Raw genomic sequence first — 16,143 nt, 5'->3', positions numbered from 1 at the left:
TGATGTGATTTCCTGACTGGATGTAACCCAGGAGCATATGTTCATGCTCTGAAGAATAGCTGATAGTGATTAAATGTAATTTTATAAGGATGCTTTTATTTCCTACAAGGCTCAACCCACTCTCTGTGTTATAGTAGTTACTTAACTCTCCTGTAGACCTTTATATACCCAGGCTATAGGGGTCAGTCATCCATACTGAATAGTGGGTGCAATTATAATAAGGGGAGTTTTTGTGACCATTCTTTTCAGAAGTTTTTAAGGAAATGTCTTCCTGTGTGCCCCGGTCAAACAATTCTCTGTTGGAATTCCCTGCAGGGCTGTTCCCCAACCATAAAACACCAGGCAGAGAGGACAGATCTTTTATTCTAGGTTACATCGTCTGTACAAGGCAATGACTTTGGTCAATGATACACTCCCAGAGGAGATGAGTAACCATTTATTTTAGTATTATTATACATTAAATGAGCTGTTAATTTTCCACCCTAGTTAAAATTCATATGTTTTATAGCAATAATATTTTACATCTCACCTTTTGCATTAAAACAGATCCCGGTAGCAGTTCCAAAATTAATATTAAGAAGCTGTTTCAAAATCTTTGCATTGTTAAATAAACCTTATATTTTTTCTATATTTTTCTTCATACTTCCCTTTGGACTCCCTCAAGACTGGAATTCCCTGAACCTCTCTTCAATATAGAGGGGGTTAATTTTGCAGGGAAGGGCTGGATTGATTTAGTGGGACCAGTTTGAGATATGAATATATATCTGTGCTGGCATACATGTCTGTGTGGACATATTATCCCGACACCTTTGTTGCAAAAATCCCTCAACATAAAACCAGTCTTGTGTGTATACATGCATATATGTGTCCCAACATGCATCTATTACAATCTTTATTAAACTTCTAGAGCCACTGAACTCTGCCACCTCATGGGTGTAAGGCAATGGCTCTTTAACAATGCAGTTATGAGAACAAATATCTTTGACAGGACTTGAGAAATAGTTTCTTTCTCTGACGTGTTTATTCACTTCTGCAGTTCTAAAAATACACTGCTCTCTTTTTCCTCTAGGTATAAGGAAAAAGTAGATACCTGTCATAACGAACTCAACTACAAACAAACTTCTTCGAAATGTCTCTAGAAAATTCTGAGCTATTTTTGTTCCATATTTGGGTTATTTGACTTTAACAGCAAAAATTATTTTCAGAGCTCTGCGAGCAATCGGAGCAAATCACTGACACATCTCTTTCCTAAAGGCTGTCCAGCTCTGCTCTGCAGTAGTTGTTAAAGGCTGTACTCACTCATCTCTTGAGTTGCTTTCTTTAACAAATATTACAGTGGCTTCAGCTTGGTTACCCAGAACCACATTGCAACCAAACCCCAGAAAACACACATAGAAACAGCATAGAGAATGAGACACAGGTCATTTGCTGCAAACGGAGGATGCAGAATCCCAAACGATTTTGCCTCTCTCCTGGAAGTCGCTGTGATAATTTGGCAAACACAAGTGATTAAGTGGGTGGGGATCCCCTACCATAGTCCCTGAACACAAGAGATGAAAGGAACCACCGCCACCTTTGTGTGCATGGGCTATACATCTGCCATCAGAGCATGGAGAGCTTTCCCCTTCCCGGGTCCATGTTTCTGCAGAAAAAGTGGAGATCTGTGGGCCGGAGGTGAGTTACAGTGTGTCACACATGTAAGTTTTGACACAGTCGTGGCAGACAGATAGTTTTAATCACCCTATGCATTACACTGAGGTGTGCCGCAGACCAGGCACTGAAAATTCGCGAAGTAAAGCATGGTCACAGCCTTAATCAGCAGAGTCACTTGATGTAAGAGAAAATCACTAAGCAGTGATGTCTTCAGAGACATCACATTTGTTTTTGGGGCTGAACTTAGAAGACTCTGTGTAAGGCCAGCACTGTTCAAACTTCTTCGTCTGCTTGCTTCTCCATGTGATCTCATGTGCCACTAAATATCTTTCTTGCCCACCTCTACCCCGAATTGCCCCTTCGAAATTGAGCCCAGAAAGTCTGACCAAGGAAACAACAGTGGAATCAGGCAACCTGCTCATGTAATATTTGGCAGCATTGTCACAGAAGGGAACAATGTATGAAAGGAGAATGTATGTAGAGGGACAGTGTATCATATGGAAGTAGAATTCAATAATTCATCTCAAAATATATGAGTCGCCAGACACAACCATTCCTTCATCACAAAGATGTGCTTCTTTACTGACAGCAAATGGCAAGGCCTTGGGTTTATGTCATATCTTAAAGAAGCTACCATGTGTCTTCAATGACCATGAGTGCCAGAACCTTGGTTTTATGTCTCAGGGCTGATGGCCACACTCTCTACATGATTAATGTGCTCTACAATAGTAATTTGGGCACAGAAGCCATCCAGAAATGGAGAATAATTAGCAAAAAAATTCTGAAGAGCAGGGATGAAAGAATTGGTCTGACTAAAATTTGGGAGCAGATATTGCATCTTCCTGTGAGTGTCTAAATTTGTCTTCCATGTGTTTGAAGGCTAGTGTAAAACAAATCAGGAATAATAATAAAGGTGTTTACTAACCTGTAGATATAAAGGTCTGTGGGAGTAAATTACTTCAGACTGGTTTATAAATTTTTGTGCTTTGTTCCAAGTAAATTAAAAAACATGCCTTTAAGCCTGTTCATTAGTTTGTATACCTCTTGTTGTGCAATGTTCACTCATCGATCTGTCAAATCAAACAAAAGTGGATTATGACTTGGCCAGCTGGCTTGCAAAGATTATCTTTGAATATTAGGTGTCAGGAAGAAAAAGATAGGAATCAATTTCTTAAATGCTTAACATAGCTCATGTTCAAAATTACTGAATTAAGTTCTAGCCCCTTGTCTCAACCGACTTAAGTAATGGTGCTTCTGAACTGAGTCTAGAAAATGTCTCCTTCTTAGCCACTCATCTTCAGCTGTCAACATGAACAGGAACAATTGTTGTCACTGTCAGAACTGACATGAAACATCAACCACAATCCTGGATTAACTTCGCTTTGGCTGTCTCACAAACTGCTTTCACAAGCAGTGATTCAGTCTCTTTCTTATTTCCACAAGTTTAGTTCTTGTCTTTGGTGTGTGTATGTGGGGTTTGTATGTTTGTTTGTTTTGGTTATTGATTTTATTCTTTATTTATCACTATTGTTATTTGCCTTTCTCTTTAAAATAGAGACTAGGCTTCATGGCATACATAAATGCATCTTAGAGCCTTGCAGAATGGGAGAGAGGAGCTGTGACATTTCTCTGGTAAATCTCAGCAAGGGCTTTGCTCTGAGAGGTTGCAACCAGAAGGAAGGAACAGAAAGAAAAGCTGTGCTTTGGTAAAGAAAGCACTAATGCCATCCTGCTTTCCTGTCTGAATTTACAGTGAACTCCTCACTTACAGCCTCTTAATTATTTTTTTTATTTTTCTATTGTTTTTAATTTTTTTATTTCAATAAGGGCAGGAATGCTTCTGAACCCTGACATCCCACAGCTGAGCTGAGATGAAAATGCACATCAGGTGGTGCAACCTGCATGGGACATGGTTTCTTGAAAGGTCTACCTACACCAGAAGAATGACCGAATGTGACCAGAGGCAGCAATCTTATTTCCTTTGCTCATCTTGGCCTTAAAATAAGTTATACCTAAATGTGGTTTAGCAACATGTGACCAATGAATCTTCACCTTTTGTTTGGGATGAGAAATGTTATGCAGTCCCCTTCCATTCCCCCTGGTAGCTGGGGCGTGGAAAGTGGAAATCCAGATGTGAGAGCAGGTAGAGAAGGGTAATGCAGTGCCTGGGATGGAGACAGCATGGCAGAATGTACTTTCCCACAAGTTAAATGCTGCTGGAATTACTAACTTAATTGTAGGGTTTATAACTCCCTTGGTTTAGATTTTCTAATGATAACCTCAAGCTATCAGCTCAGTCTAATTAAGGTGATAGCTGTATCCTTGGATCCATATACTGCAAGGACAGATGATTATTTTTTTTTTTTTACAGAAAATCATATCTAAGCATGATTGCCAAATTTTGTTTTGTTTTGCTTCTTGGATAGAATGATGGATCCACAACTTGTTGAGTTTACTGGCAGTTTTGCCATAGATTTCTATCGGTTTTGGATTAAGAATGTGATATTTGCTGAGATGTACAACATAAGGTTAGAAGGAAATGTTCACATTGAAGTGGTAGCAAAAACCCAATGTAAATTGTTATGATTCTCAGACTCTTTTGAATGTCCTGACTGTTAAAGAGGAATACATAAGTGTGTATTACATAAGCTGCTGCTGGAATTTGCCTGCAGGACCACATACTTTTTGCTCCTGAGAGAAATCCAGGTGCACCTCAGACAAGAGACAGTCTTTATTGCCTAAGTTGAGAAAGGATATGGAGGAACTTTTCATTCAGTCCAGGTGTAGCAGTTTAGGGGTTTTGTCCTTCATGTCCTCACCTCTGCTGATGGAATTTGGGCTCATGCTCACTGAAAGCAGAGGTCTAGAGTTTCATCTGGTGATACTTTTATAGCTCTCAGATGAGGTACCTTAGATGAGCATCAAGCCTGGTGGAGCAACTGCTGTAAATGCCAGTGAGAGGAGAGTCAGAGCCATTCATGATGGTTAACACAAGTTTGCTGGCAGATATTCATCACACGCGTATTACATAAACACATATAAAAACAGAGTTTGCACAATGTTTTTAATATATACCACATTCTAAATTAAACACGTGCAAATCATAGGTCAAGCTCATAACAGGCAACATTGAATTCAGTGGAACAAAACTGGGATATACAGACTCTAAAAACTTACTTGTGCTTTATCCAACTTGGATGTTGCTTGGAGCAGAATTTGTTACATTGAGAATAGTTAGGTGAGTAATGACTGCTTTCCTAAGAAAAAGACTAGAAAATAGACTGTTTGAATCAATAACAGAGCAATCTTTAGCTTTCCGAGTGTAAAACCATAGAGAAACGAAGAACTTTGATTTCTCATGCACTGCATTTTTGTTTTCCTTTTGGATGTACAAGTGCGCATACTCAAAGAACTCTGCCAACAGCAATAAAACATTCTGTGCCAGACTGCTGTTGCTTATATTATAATATTACATTGTGATTTGTGCTATATTTTTTGTATTTGGTTCTTTTTGTTTGTGCATTGTTAGGATTGGCTGGGTACAGTACCAGTGTTCTCAGGGCTGGCAGATTCTTCCACTCATTTTACAGTGTAAATGTTCATTTTCACAAATAAGCAATGCTTTTCTCTGGCCCAATGAATTCAAACTCACAGCTATGCCTTATATACAATGACTAGAGGAGAGAAAAAAGGGAGGAGACTCCTACTAAGAATTTTTTTCTGCCTGTAGTTACTGTATGAAATGAATGAGGCTAATTAGAGGCCAACATTCTGGGGGCTCTTGTAAGTATAATCCAGATACTTCTATCAGAAGAAAAGCAGTACTGAATAAACACAATTTTTCTTTATTTTTCTTCTTCTTCTTTTTTTTTTTTTTTTTTGGTATTCATTTTTTTTCTGGAAAGGGTTTTCAGCTGGCAGAAATCAACACAGTTTTATTAATCTCTATTAATCTCGGTGGAATTTCTCTGGCTAATAGGGCTTACAGCTGAGAATCCTGTCCAAAACTTAAATTTCTATTGCCTTTTTTTTTTTTTCCATGAGAAAGGGAAACAGATTTGTCCTTTCTGAAGAAAACAACAAAACAACAAATCCTTATCAATCTTTTCCCTAACTATCTACATCACAGGTGTGTTGTCTTATATCTGTTTCACCTCAAATAAGCCTAAAACCCTAGACATCACCTCTTGGAGGAATCTTTGCACTTCTGGAGCACTGAGGTTGGCAATTCTTACAATAAGGTACATTTGAGAAGTAAAATTGGACTCACATATTTCAGAGGGTTCCACCCCCCTTCAGAGTGCCTGCCTTGAAATAGAAAAAGGTCTGCATCTCTTGCTGTAGTTTGTTATCCTTTAGAATGTTTCTTCACTAATAGGTTGTACCATCTGTTGGGCAATTTGCCCAGATGCCATCGTACCAACAGCACTCCTGTATTTACTGTGTTGCAATGTGTACTAATAGAGCAGACAGGCACCTGTCTCTCTTTTCCCTGTGTTTGATGGGGTGAGGAGAAAGAGCCTTGGGTGTTTTTCTTTTGTCTTTTCAATAATTGCAATTTTTTTCCTCCCTCTGTGCAAAACAGAGAAGATTCTAAGTATCTGAACAGGTCCTTTCAAAAGTATTTTTTTATTTATTTCTAAACCTATTTTTCTTTTTTCTTTTTTTTTTTTTTTTTGAGGAGAAGGAGAGGGAAGGGGATGATAACTGGAATATTAAATTTATTTTATGTCTCTTAAAACCATGCTATTCAATGCTATTCAGTTTAGGGCTTTTTTTTCCAAAAATTAGTGTTACCTTTGTATCCAGCCAGTTCTATCTAAAATCACAAGGATCGGTAAAATTAACATCACAGAAAATAAAATGAAACCAGAGGTCTCCCACTGTAACATTCAGCCAGAGGGGCAGCTATTGGCATTGCGTATACCAGCTGGGACACAGCAAAGATGCTCCCAGATTTGTCATGTCCTACACACTTGTAGGTGGTGGGACTGTCTGTCATCCTGCACAGTTGCCATGACACATGTGTGTGTGTGTGTGTCTTCTTCCGGATTTGTGATGCTGATAGTATCCTCTGGAGGATAATCCAGTAACCACCTTGAAATTGGTGATTATCTGCTGTGAAACACAAGGTAGCTCTGGATGGTGACATTCACCATAACTGCAGTGGAACATGCCACACTGAGAGTCCTGTGTGCTTGCTCAGTAGCTGAAGCCTCAAAAATCCACTTGCCCTTATTCTTTGCTGGGAAAAGGGCACTACATAGCAACAGCAGGAGAAACCTTGTTGGAAATTAATCTCCTTCAATCTTTCTGGATAGTTTTTTATCACACCGTGCTCCTTTAATCTGGGAAAAGCAAAAAAATATCACTTAAACACCCCATTGGAAATAAAACTTGGAGTTAGTTGAGTGAAACGAAAGAATAGCAGGACCTTAAGATTATTATAAGGAGGAGCTGGAAAGATAGAAATCATCTATTTAAAAATAAGTGGGGCAGATACAAGACAGAATACATGCTTATTCTAGTCCACTGAGGACAGTTGTCCCAAACCCTCTATTCCCCTCCCTCTTCCTTTAGCCAAAATGCTACTTTAAGCAGCAGTGCAAGTTGTAGGTTTTATAAACACAGTACTGCTCCCAGCTTTGAGCATCAAGACAGGTCAGGAAGAAAGTGCAATACTTGCAGTTGACCTTTTAGAGAACAGCGTGAAAAATGATTGACAGTTCTTGTTTGGCTTAAATCTTCAAGGGCTATGAGACAGCGTAACACAAAGTCATTTCTCATTCAGTCCCTATAGGCACATTAAATGTTTCATATTCTTTCAAAAGTCATGGAAGTTACAAAACTCATTACATTCTATTTTAATTATATGCACTTTTTTCCCTTTTCTTCACTAGGTAGCAATTATTGGTGAATACATATATTCAAGAGAATCTGCATTTTCTTTCTAGTCTGAAATCTAATATGCAGTTGCATTAAAATGAGTCTGTTACCAAGAGAATATTCCAATAAAAGCCGGTAATAATGAAATAATTCTGTTTGGATTTAATATAATTCCATATTAAATACATTAAGAGTTCTTCCATAATCCCTTTCCTCCTTTGATTTTTTTTTCTCTCTTTTTTTGGTGCTGTTCACCAGCACAATTTGTGAAGGTAAAATCTTTACAGTGTCTTCAGGATGTAAAGTATGTTGTTGTATACTAGATTCCTGAAAATGGGTTGTACTTTTAAATATATCCATGCTGAACCTTGTGACTGACAAATAAACCTCTTGGATAGACGGCAGCTTAGAGGAGATGGGTAAGGGCAATGTGCCCATGAAGATCAGGGACAATGCAGGGTTTGACTGACCACAGCTGTTACAAAGAATCTGAATTTATCACAACACAAAGAGGGCACAGGAGGGTTGCCTTTGTTTTAGATAAACAATTCTCAACAGCTGAGTGGATCAACTGGTAGTATAAATATTTCTCTCTGAGTTTGTTAAAGGAGAGTGAATGCTTCTCTGAGTTAGCCAGACTAGCAAGGGGAGAGTGAATATGAGGCTCAACCCAACAGAGAGTACAAAAACTAAACAACTAACAACAGCATTTCAAAGACAGCAATGGGCTTGAGCTGACTTCACCCTACATATTCCTTCCTGGCAACTGGGGTTGCCCAGTGTTATGACTGTGAGCATTATATGGGGACCAGTAATGGGAACCACATCACTATTTTGATTTAACTGTATATTGTAACTACTATATATTTTGTTAAGTGTAACTTACTTTTATATTTTGCTATGTGATATTTTTTTTTATCACTGTTAAATCAGAAATCCCATCTTTAGATTATTAAATTTGATGTTACACCTTGCCCTGTCCCTGTGTGGAAAATCTAAAAGAACTTGATCAGAGGGTATTGGACTCTGTACAGAAATTCTGGGATCAATGCGAGACTCTTGAAATGCAATTACTTTGAAATGAGACAGCAATAATGGGTATAAAATTAAGACAGAAAGTAGATTCTTGCAGAATTTAGATCGACAGAATTAAAATTGCCCATGGTATGATTTAGTTGGAACACAAAGATAAAGTAAATAATTTCTTCAAAAGGATGACTATGTTTGCAAAGATCAGGACTGGTCAGAATTTTTTCTTCAGGATTCAATGAACTGGCAGAGATGTTTAAACATTACCAGGATTTGCTCAAATCAAAGAGGAGTTTCTCTAGAACTGTGAATTACTTCCTTTAGTGATTTGGTGTTGGTGAGGTTTGTTTAGTTAGTCAGTTAGTTAATTGGTTTGGTTTTTAAGTTCCCCTTCAAAGACTTTACTCCCTTATTTCTTTGCTTGTTTTCTATACTATAGTTGGAGGACAGGATCTCAAACCTCACTTGTCCAGTCCTTGCTGGCATGAGTTATCTTGGCAGGCCAAAACCCACCAGCTTGTCCTGTAATGGGACAGTGTAGCCTGGGCCACTGGCCAAAATGCTGAAGCTATCTTCCAGTGTACTGTGGGCTACAATAGCTCTTGCCTATTGCAAGCACCTGGACAACACTGCAGAGCCTGCAGACCACCTGACATATTAAATGGCTAGCACCATTTGTAATGAGGCTTAAAGAATAGGTATTATGTCTTTAGGTATGTGTCCTATTCTTTTTTGAGTTTCCACTTAAAAAAACAACAAAAAAAAGAACCCACAGAATTTTCAAATCAGATGTAATTAGTTTTTGCTTTAGAAAAGTACTCTGAATTAGTCTATAATTGCACTGACGAAAAAAAATGAGTTAAGACTGTGGAAAGTGTAATGAAAGTACAGCTTTTAAAGGATTGGAAGTTAATATCTCTGAATCAAAAGACAGTCTTTTAACCTGTAGCCTCCACAGTCTTGTCTTTACCTTACAGCCATTAACCTTGAGAAGTAATGTTAATAATAATAATTAGCCTATGTTTTTATTCTAATGCACTGATGTCTAAATTCTTTTAAATGCATGGCAGAGGTGCAACTGTAAATAAACCCTGCAGCTTCCTCACTGGAGGCTGTGACCCCTCCACGTGTTGTGATCAGTAGGTGCATCCACTGCAAAGCTCCCTTCTCTCTAAATTACACAGCCTCATACTGACCGAAATGTCACCCCTACAGCAATGCAGTATAACCTCTGACTTGTGAAACCTCATCTCTGTCACTCAGTCGCTGGTATCTCCTGGCCCCGGAATAATGATGCTTTTTCACACAGAAAAGAAATCCAGAGCTTTGAGGGGCAGGGTGGAAACAGGTACAAGGAAACCTTTCTCTCGTGCTCTCTTGCTCTCAGAGAATGGGTGTCAGGAGTGAATCTGGTGAAGAGGATTTGTGAAGTGAGAAAGGCACAGAGGAACAGGCTCATAAAGCCCTCTTCTCCTCTAGCCTTTCTCTCTGAATGTCCACTTTCAATGATGATGCTTCTGGATTAAGCCTTTTAAAGCAGCTCATGTGAGCCACTGAGCACATTTTGGTTGCTGGACAATTGATGCCTTTGGCAGGAAAACATGGAAGAGCTTTGCTGAGACAGAGCCTTTCATCCAAGATCTTCGTTGTTATGATAAGGGTCCCTTTTTCTTACCCTGGAACACAGCTCCAGACACTGTTCCTTATAAACTCTGCAGATGCAGTGGAAGTTTCTGCTACATTGTCCAGTAGAGCTGATGTCTCCATGTGCTTTCTGAGTAACAAGGTCCTTCTAATGTTTCCCTAGCATTTTCTGGATTTCAGGCTGTCAGCTCGGATCCCAGATCAGAGCCATGGCTGTAGTGCACAGAAGAAAACCTGTCTGAGCAGTTGTAGCTTCTGAAGGGTGGACCAGAATCATGTACAGAATTGCAAATACATTATTTTGGCCACTGGAGGGCTCACAATTTGTTCATCAGCTCATCATGGAGAACCAAGAGGGAAAAGTGAGTGAAGTGCTCAGTTCCAGGGAGCTGTTACCTCTGTGCATGGACTCCAAGGTCTCTATGAAAATGTTTTGAAAATTCAGACTTTACTTCCCATGTTATACTCCTGCATCTGCCACATGAAGAAGTCAGGAGGGAAATGGAGGTCATCTTGAGGTTATGTGCAATTTTAACAAACCTCTGTAGGAAATTATCTGCTGGCACATGAATCTTTCTGTGCCTTGTTTTCTCATGGCTATATTGCTTCTGGCCCAGGAGCCTGATCTAGTTTCTGCATTACACTGTGTAGACACACTTTGGGCAGCTAAAGAGTTCCTCAAGTGTCTCGAATCATTTTGACAGTAAAGTTATTGATCACTTGATTTATTGTCTTCAGTTACCTGAAGAATTGCCTGGGGAAAGCTCTTTTGCTCTTGTGATGAAAACTTTGTAGGGAAGGATTATAATTTGTTTTTATTTGGCTGTGGGGCACATGCTTTGGCTGTAGTCCTTTGCTCTGGGCCCCTTATTCCATCACTCACCAGCATAAGGAAGTTTTATGATTGTCTGTTGTGCCATCTTGGTTTTGCTCTGCTGTTTTGCATTGCATTCCTGGAGCAATCAAAACTTGGGTTTGGCTCAGTCACAATGTTATGGACTCAAAGCAGAAATCCCAGAGGAAAATCCAACAGCTTGTGTTGTGGAGGACATCCAACTAGATGCTTAAAATTACCATGAGCAGCTACAAACCCACCACAAAAATAGCAGGATGGAGAAAGCCTACTGTGACCAGGGTAGTACATTTCTTTACCAGCCAGCCTTCCTTTTTCTTTTTTGAGATGTTCAGCTGCCAAAAGCAGTAATACAGTCTCCTAGTAAGATTATTTTAAGGCTAATTGCAGCCATAAATTGTAGCTTATGATTCCAGTCCTCTTGAATTCAACCCACATTTTTCCCCTGATGTCAAGAAAAACAAACTCTGATTGCAGTGGTTACCATATCAACTTCCTCTTAGTTTCAGTTGCACTCCTCCCCAAATAATTTTTCTCCTTTTATGATAATTTAGATATAGATGTTCATCTGCTCGTGTAAGAAGCTATTAAAATATCACCATATTCATCTCTGTCTATCAGTCAATGACAAGCATAGATGCATTAATACTGAGAGAGCTACAGTGGAATTCAATTAACTTATTAATAAGACATCAAGATGTTTTAAAGCCTGTTAGTGCTGTGCTTTGGGATATGATCCACACTCTGATAAATCTTCTGGGTGTGTAGGCAGTGAGCAGAACGCATCTCCTTGTCAGTAACTTTGTGACCATGGATAGAGAAATGCCTTTCACTTCATTATAAATGGCTCTTCCTGTAGTTCTTTCATTGTTAAAATTTCCAGTGCAATCAAAACTCACATCTCTTCATGTAGATGAGATGGTACAATACTCGTGTTTCCTACCCTCAAGCATTTAATGTAAGTCCTTTGAATTGTCCTTTGGAAACACCTACCCCTCTCTAGTGTTTTATGAGAGTACTGAGCTACCTGTAATAGACTTAAAATTGAAACTGGCTGAGCTCTGTGTCAGCTACAGCCTGTGGTGTCCCTGACACCACCTGGACTTGTCTAAATTAGTTGGATAAACTGTATCAGTCCTGTTGTCTAGTATGCAGAGCAAGTGGCAAGATGCAGCTTGTACTCAGACAACTCAACTCTATCCTCTCCCCAAAGGTAAGTTGGCCCAATCCATGGAGCCTACTGGGAAGAGCTTCATTCCTTGGTGATGTCTTTGGCCATGCCTGGGCATTGACTGGAGGACTGCAAGGTGGGTAAAGCTGTTTCAGGAGGATGCTAAAGATGAGAAAATGGGCTGCCGTGGGACAGGGCTCGAGGTTTCCCCTCAGCTGGTTTATTTATTGCTGTAGATATAGCTCCTGAAAGTAGCCTGTATGTTAGTCTTTAGAGTCATTTTTCAACATAGCATCTGCCAGTTATGTTGTGAACTGCTTTAAATGTAGGAGAAATACGCAGTTCAGAAACTGGTAGTGTGGATCAATAATTCAAATTCTGAAGGAAAGAAGCATCAACTTTGTAAAGAATATAAAGAGCCCTGTATCCATCCTCTAAACCAGCAGGGAGAGGTATATACACCCAAATTCAATTACATAGAAAAAAGATATTCCTTCAGGTATACCCTGTTATGCACCTTAAAATATGCACTGAAATATATTCCCATAGACATAATACTATCGTAATTCTAATTAAATTTGAATTTCTTATGGGACACTAACTTTTACATAAGAAAGAAGTTTCTTCTTTTAAAAAGAAAAAGTTGTATCTAACTTACTCTTCTGAAGGAAATGCTGATTGCAAGTTTCTTCATTAGATGTACTCACAAAAGAGTAGTTCTCAGAAGTTAAATCATCACTGATTTGCATCATACAAGGAATCTGCCCAGGGTATTGTTGTAAAAGGACATAAATCAGCTTTCACAAACATAACTTGATTGTGACCGCTGGCCTTTCAGGTTAGAGAAACAAAGTCCCAGGGATGAATATCAGAAGAAAATTGAAGGGAAAATGTAGAGAAAATATAATAAAATCTGGGTGGATCAGGTGTTATTTAGTCATTCTCAAATGGTTCCCACTTTCTTTAAATTGTTTTTTCTTGAAGAGGGAGTAAAATAGTACAGAATGACATTTATAAGCATTTGAGAAGAGAAACGCCTGACTGGTGCTTCTTACCGAAACAGGGGATTTGTGTCTGTGTGTCCAGAGTTTCCAAGCACCTGTTCTATAGTTACAGCCCTTAATTTCTTTGGAAATTACTTAGAATTGCCTATGAAAATGGAGAAGCAGCTCCTCAGTTTCATAGAGCTAGCAGTTCTACATATTTGAATATTTCTAATGGCTTAAGCTTATAACATAACTTAGATGAACTGCCTCCCAAAGATAAACAAACCATTCTCAAAACAAGTTAGCTATTTAAGTTATTTATGTTATCTGATCAGAATGGTAAGGTATTTTAGTAAGTTCATTAGCTACACAGCAGGGGACTGGCAGATTTCTTTCTGTAATTTGAAAATAATGAACTACAGTGTAATATACTGAAAGCAGAAAATGGGCATCCTGATGATGTGAATAGAGTAGGGGTTGTTTTTGTATTCTCTAATGTAATGATTACCAGCCTCTGTAGATACTTACAAAATAAGTATCTATCCTGAGTTAAATCAGTCTTTCCTGTCCTTTAGGCATCAGTTTTAATTTATAAACCTTTCCCTCACTGCAGCTGAAGTCTGAGTGTTGTTTTGCTGGAGACCCAGACTTATACATAAGATCATTGCACTACAGATGTATCAAACTTTCATTGTCCTTACAAAAACCAAAACAAAGGTAGATTTAACTCAATTTTACAGCAGGAATCAGTGTTGTCTTGGATAGGACTTGCTTAGGATGGAAGCTGAATTAGTCTCACTGCAGCTATTAAGAGAGACTCTGTGACTGATACAGAGGCTGGGGGAAAGTGGGGAACCAGAAAAGTTGTATTGTTAGCTGCTCTTTAATGCTGTATGGAAACCAAGTTGGAAGATACGCAGAAGAAGAAAAGATACATAGTTTGTTTTAACTGGTTAAATCTGCATTACTGAAATAACCAATCCACCTCAGCGTGCTATGCATGTCTGTGTATTTGGGGAATCTTCGTTTATTTTTGCTTGAAATATCACACAGCACATTTTGAACCAGCATTCCTCCAGGCGTGAACTGTGAATCCATACCATACACATCAGGTAAAGGAATCTCACTATAGGCTTGTCCTGAGCAGCTTGAAGCTGTCCTGCTCCACCGATCGTCTTTTTCTTCCCAGCCAATCTGGTAGCCAGAGCTGGCTGTTTGAGAACCTCTCCACGATGTTCTCATGTCACAAAGTCCCTAACAATATTTCTGTAACATATGACAAACAGTGCCATTAAGCTTTTCCTAAAACTTACTGAGGATTATCCTTCCTCTTTGTCAATTCTTGATGGTAAAAGGCACAGCTGAGATTTAGGAAGACTGAGGCAGAGGAATGGGTTAGCTGATGGCCTGCACCGTGAGTGTAAGACAAAGACTAAAGCGCAATGTGTGCCAGCACAGCAGTGGGAGCACCCTACTACTACCCATCCTCCTAATGACAGAAGGCACCAGGCCTTGCCAACTCCATTCTCTGAAGGTCCCCAGTGCTCCCCTCCAGTATTGGTGAGGTTTGGCTCTCTCTCACATAACTCTCCATCACCCACCGGTGAAATGTTGTAATCTCTCATGGAACTGCCCTTGATTTTGTCAGCTTCTCACATGACTTTATGTCGTGCTCGGCAATTTCTTGTCGTGTACAGTAGTTTTCCACTTGCTGTTGAATTAGCTTAACCTCAGGCCACTGCCCCAGTCATTACCTTCTGTCGCAACAGTCTGTACACATTTTCAGAACGTTTCCTCTTTTGAGATGTTTCCCCTTTGATCTTGCCTGGACTCTGAGCTAGCTGCTCTTTAACGCAAGGATCATTTCCTGGAGGTAGATTGTCTTTTCGCTAACGGTGACAGCTGGGATGTGTAGCTGAGTGCTCTCAGGATCGTGCTCATAGTGGATCCCTGCAGGTGTTGCAGGAAGCAGGGATGATGTGGGACCAGGTTGGTGCCTTCAGTGCTCTCTAATGTTGCTCAAAAGAGCAATGGGAGATGTTCAGCCATCAAGTCCAGTTTTAGGTTAGCAGTGTCCTGTGTGTGTTATGTTAGCAGTGGCAGACCAATGCAATGTAAAAATAGATATAAGCCATCCTTAACTACTGTTTGGAGATCATAACACTGATGTATAATGTTTGTTTTTGAGCTAAAACTGACTTGTTTTGCTAGGCTGGTGGCCTCTGAATGCAGGGTAGATCTTGAGAAGATCTCTAAGACTTCTGGATCTTGAAGACATTGAATGGCAATTATGAAACATACATGCAGCTTCTTCTGTCAGTGAGCTGTCCTGGATGCACCTGGCAGGTTCTTGGTGCCACATCCCTTTCATGTAAATGAAATGCATCAATGTGGCTGCATCCTGATGCTGGATGTTAAGTGGGGAGAAGATGAATAGGACTGATCCTCACATAAGTTTTGGAAGCTTTGATGTGCTTGTGATACTGCTCAAGCCCTGAAAAACTGAAATACTGGATTATAAATCATCTACTTTGAAATTAAATGTGTGAGTCACTCAGCAACCACAAGATTTAGTTATAGCTGTCTTTGATGGACTTTTCTCTGGCATTTATCTCATTTCATTGCAAATTTCTTGACTTCTGGGGAAAAATGCAGTCATTTTTAACTCAAAGTGGCATTGAATCTGTAGACAGAATTCCTTTTGCTGTCAGTGGGAACTGGATTAGGTTTATAGTGGTTACTACATCAAATTTTCTAATGAAAGATTATTACAGTCCCTTATTAACTATTCCTCTTTCATGATCATTCAGATATAGCTGCTCATCTGCTTGTGGAACTCTTGAATATCTTCAAATTCATCTCTGTCAATCAATGACAAAGTGAGCTGCATGAATACTGGGAAAATTACAATGGATTCAATT

This window comes from Patagioenas fasciata, chromosome 1 (assembly GCF_037038585.1).
Source record: "Patagioenas fasciata isolate bPatFas1 chromosome 1, bPatFas1.hap1, whole genome shotgun sequence".
Taxonomy (NCBI): Eukaryota; Metazoa; Chordata; class Aves; order Columbiformes; family Columbidae; genus Patagioenas; species Patagioenas fasciata.
Note: the sequence above shows the minus strand (reverse complement) of the source record.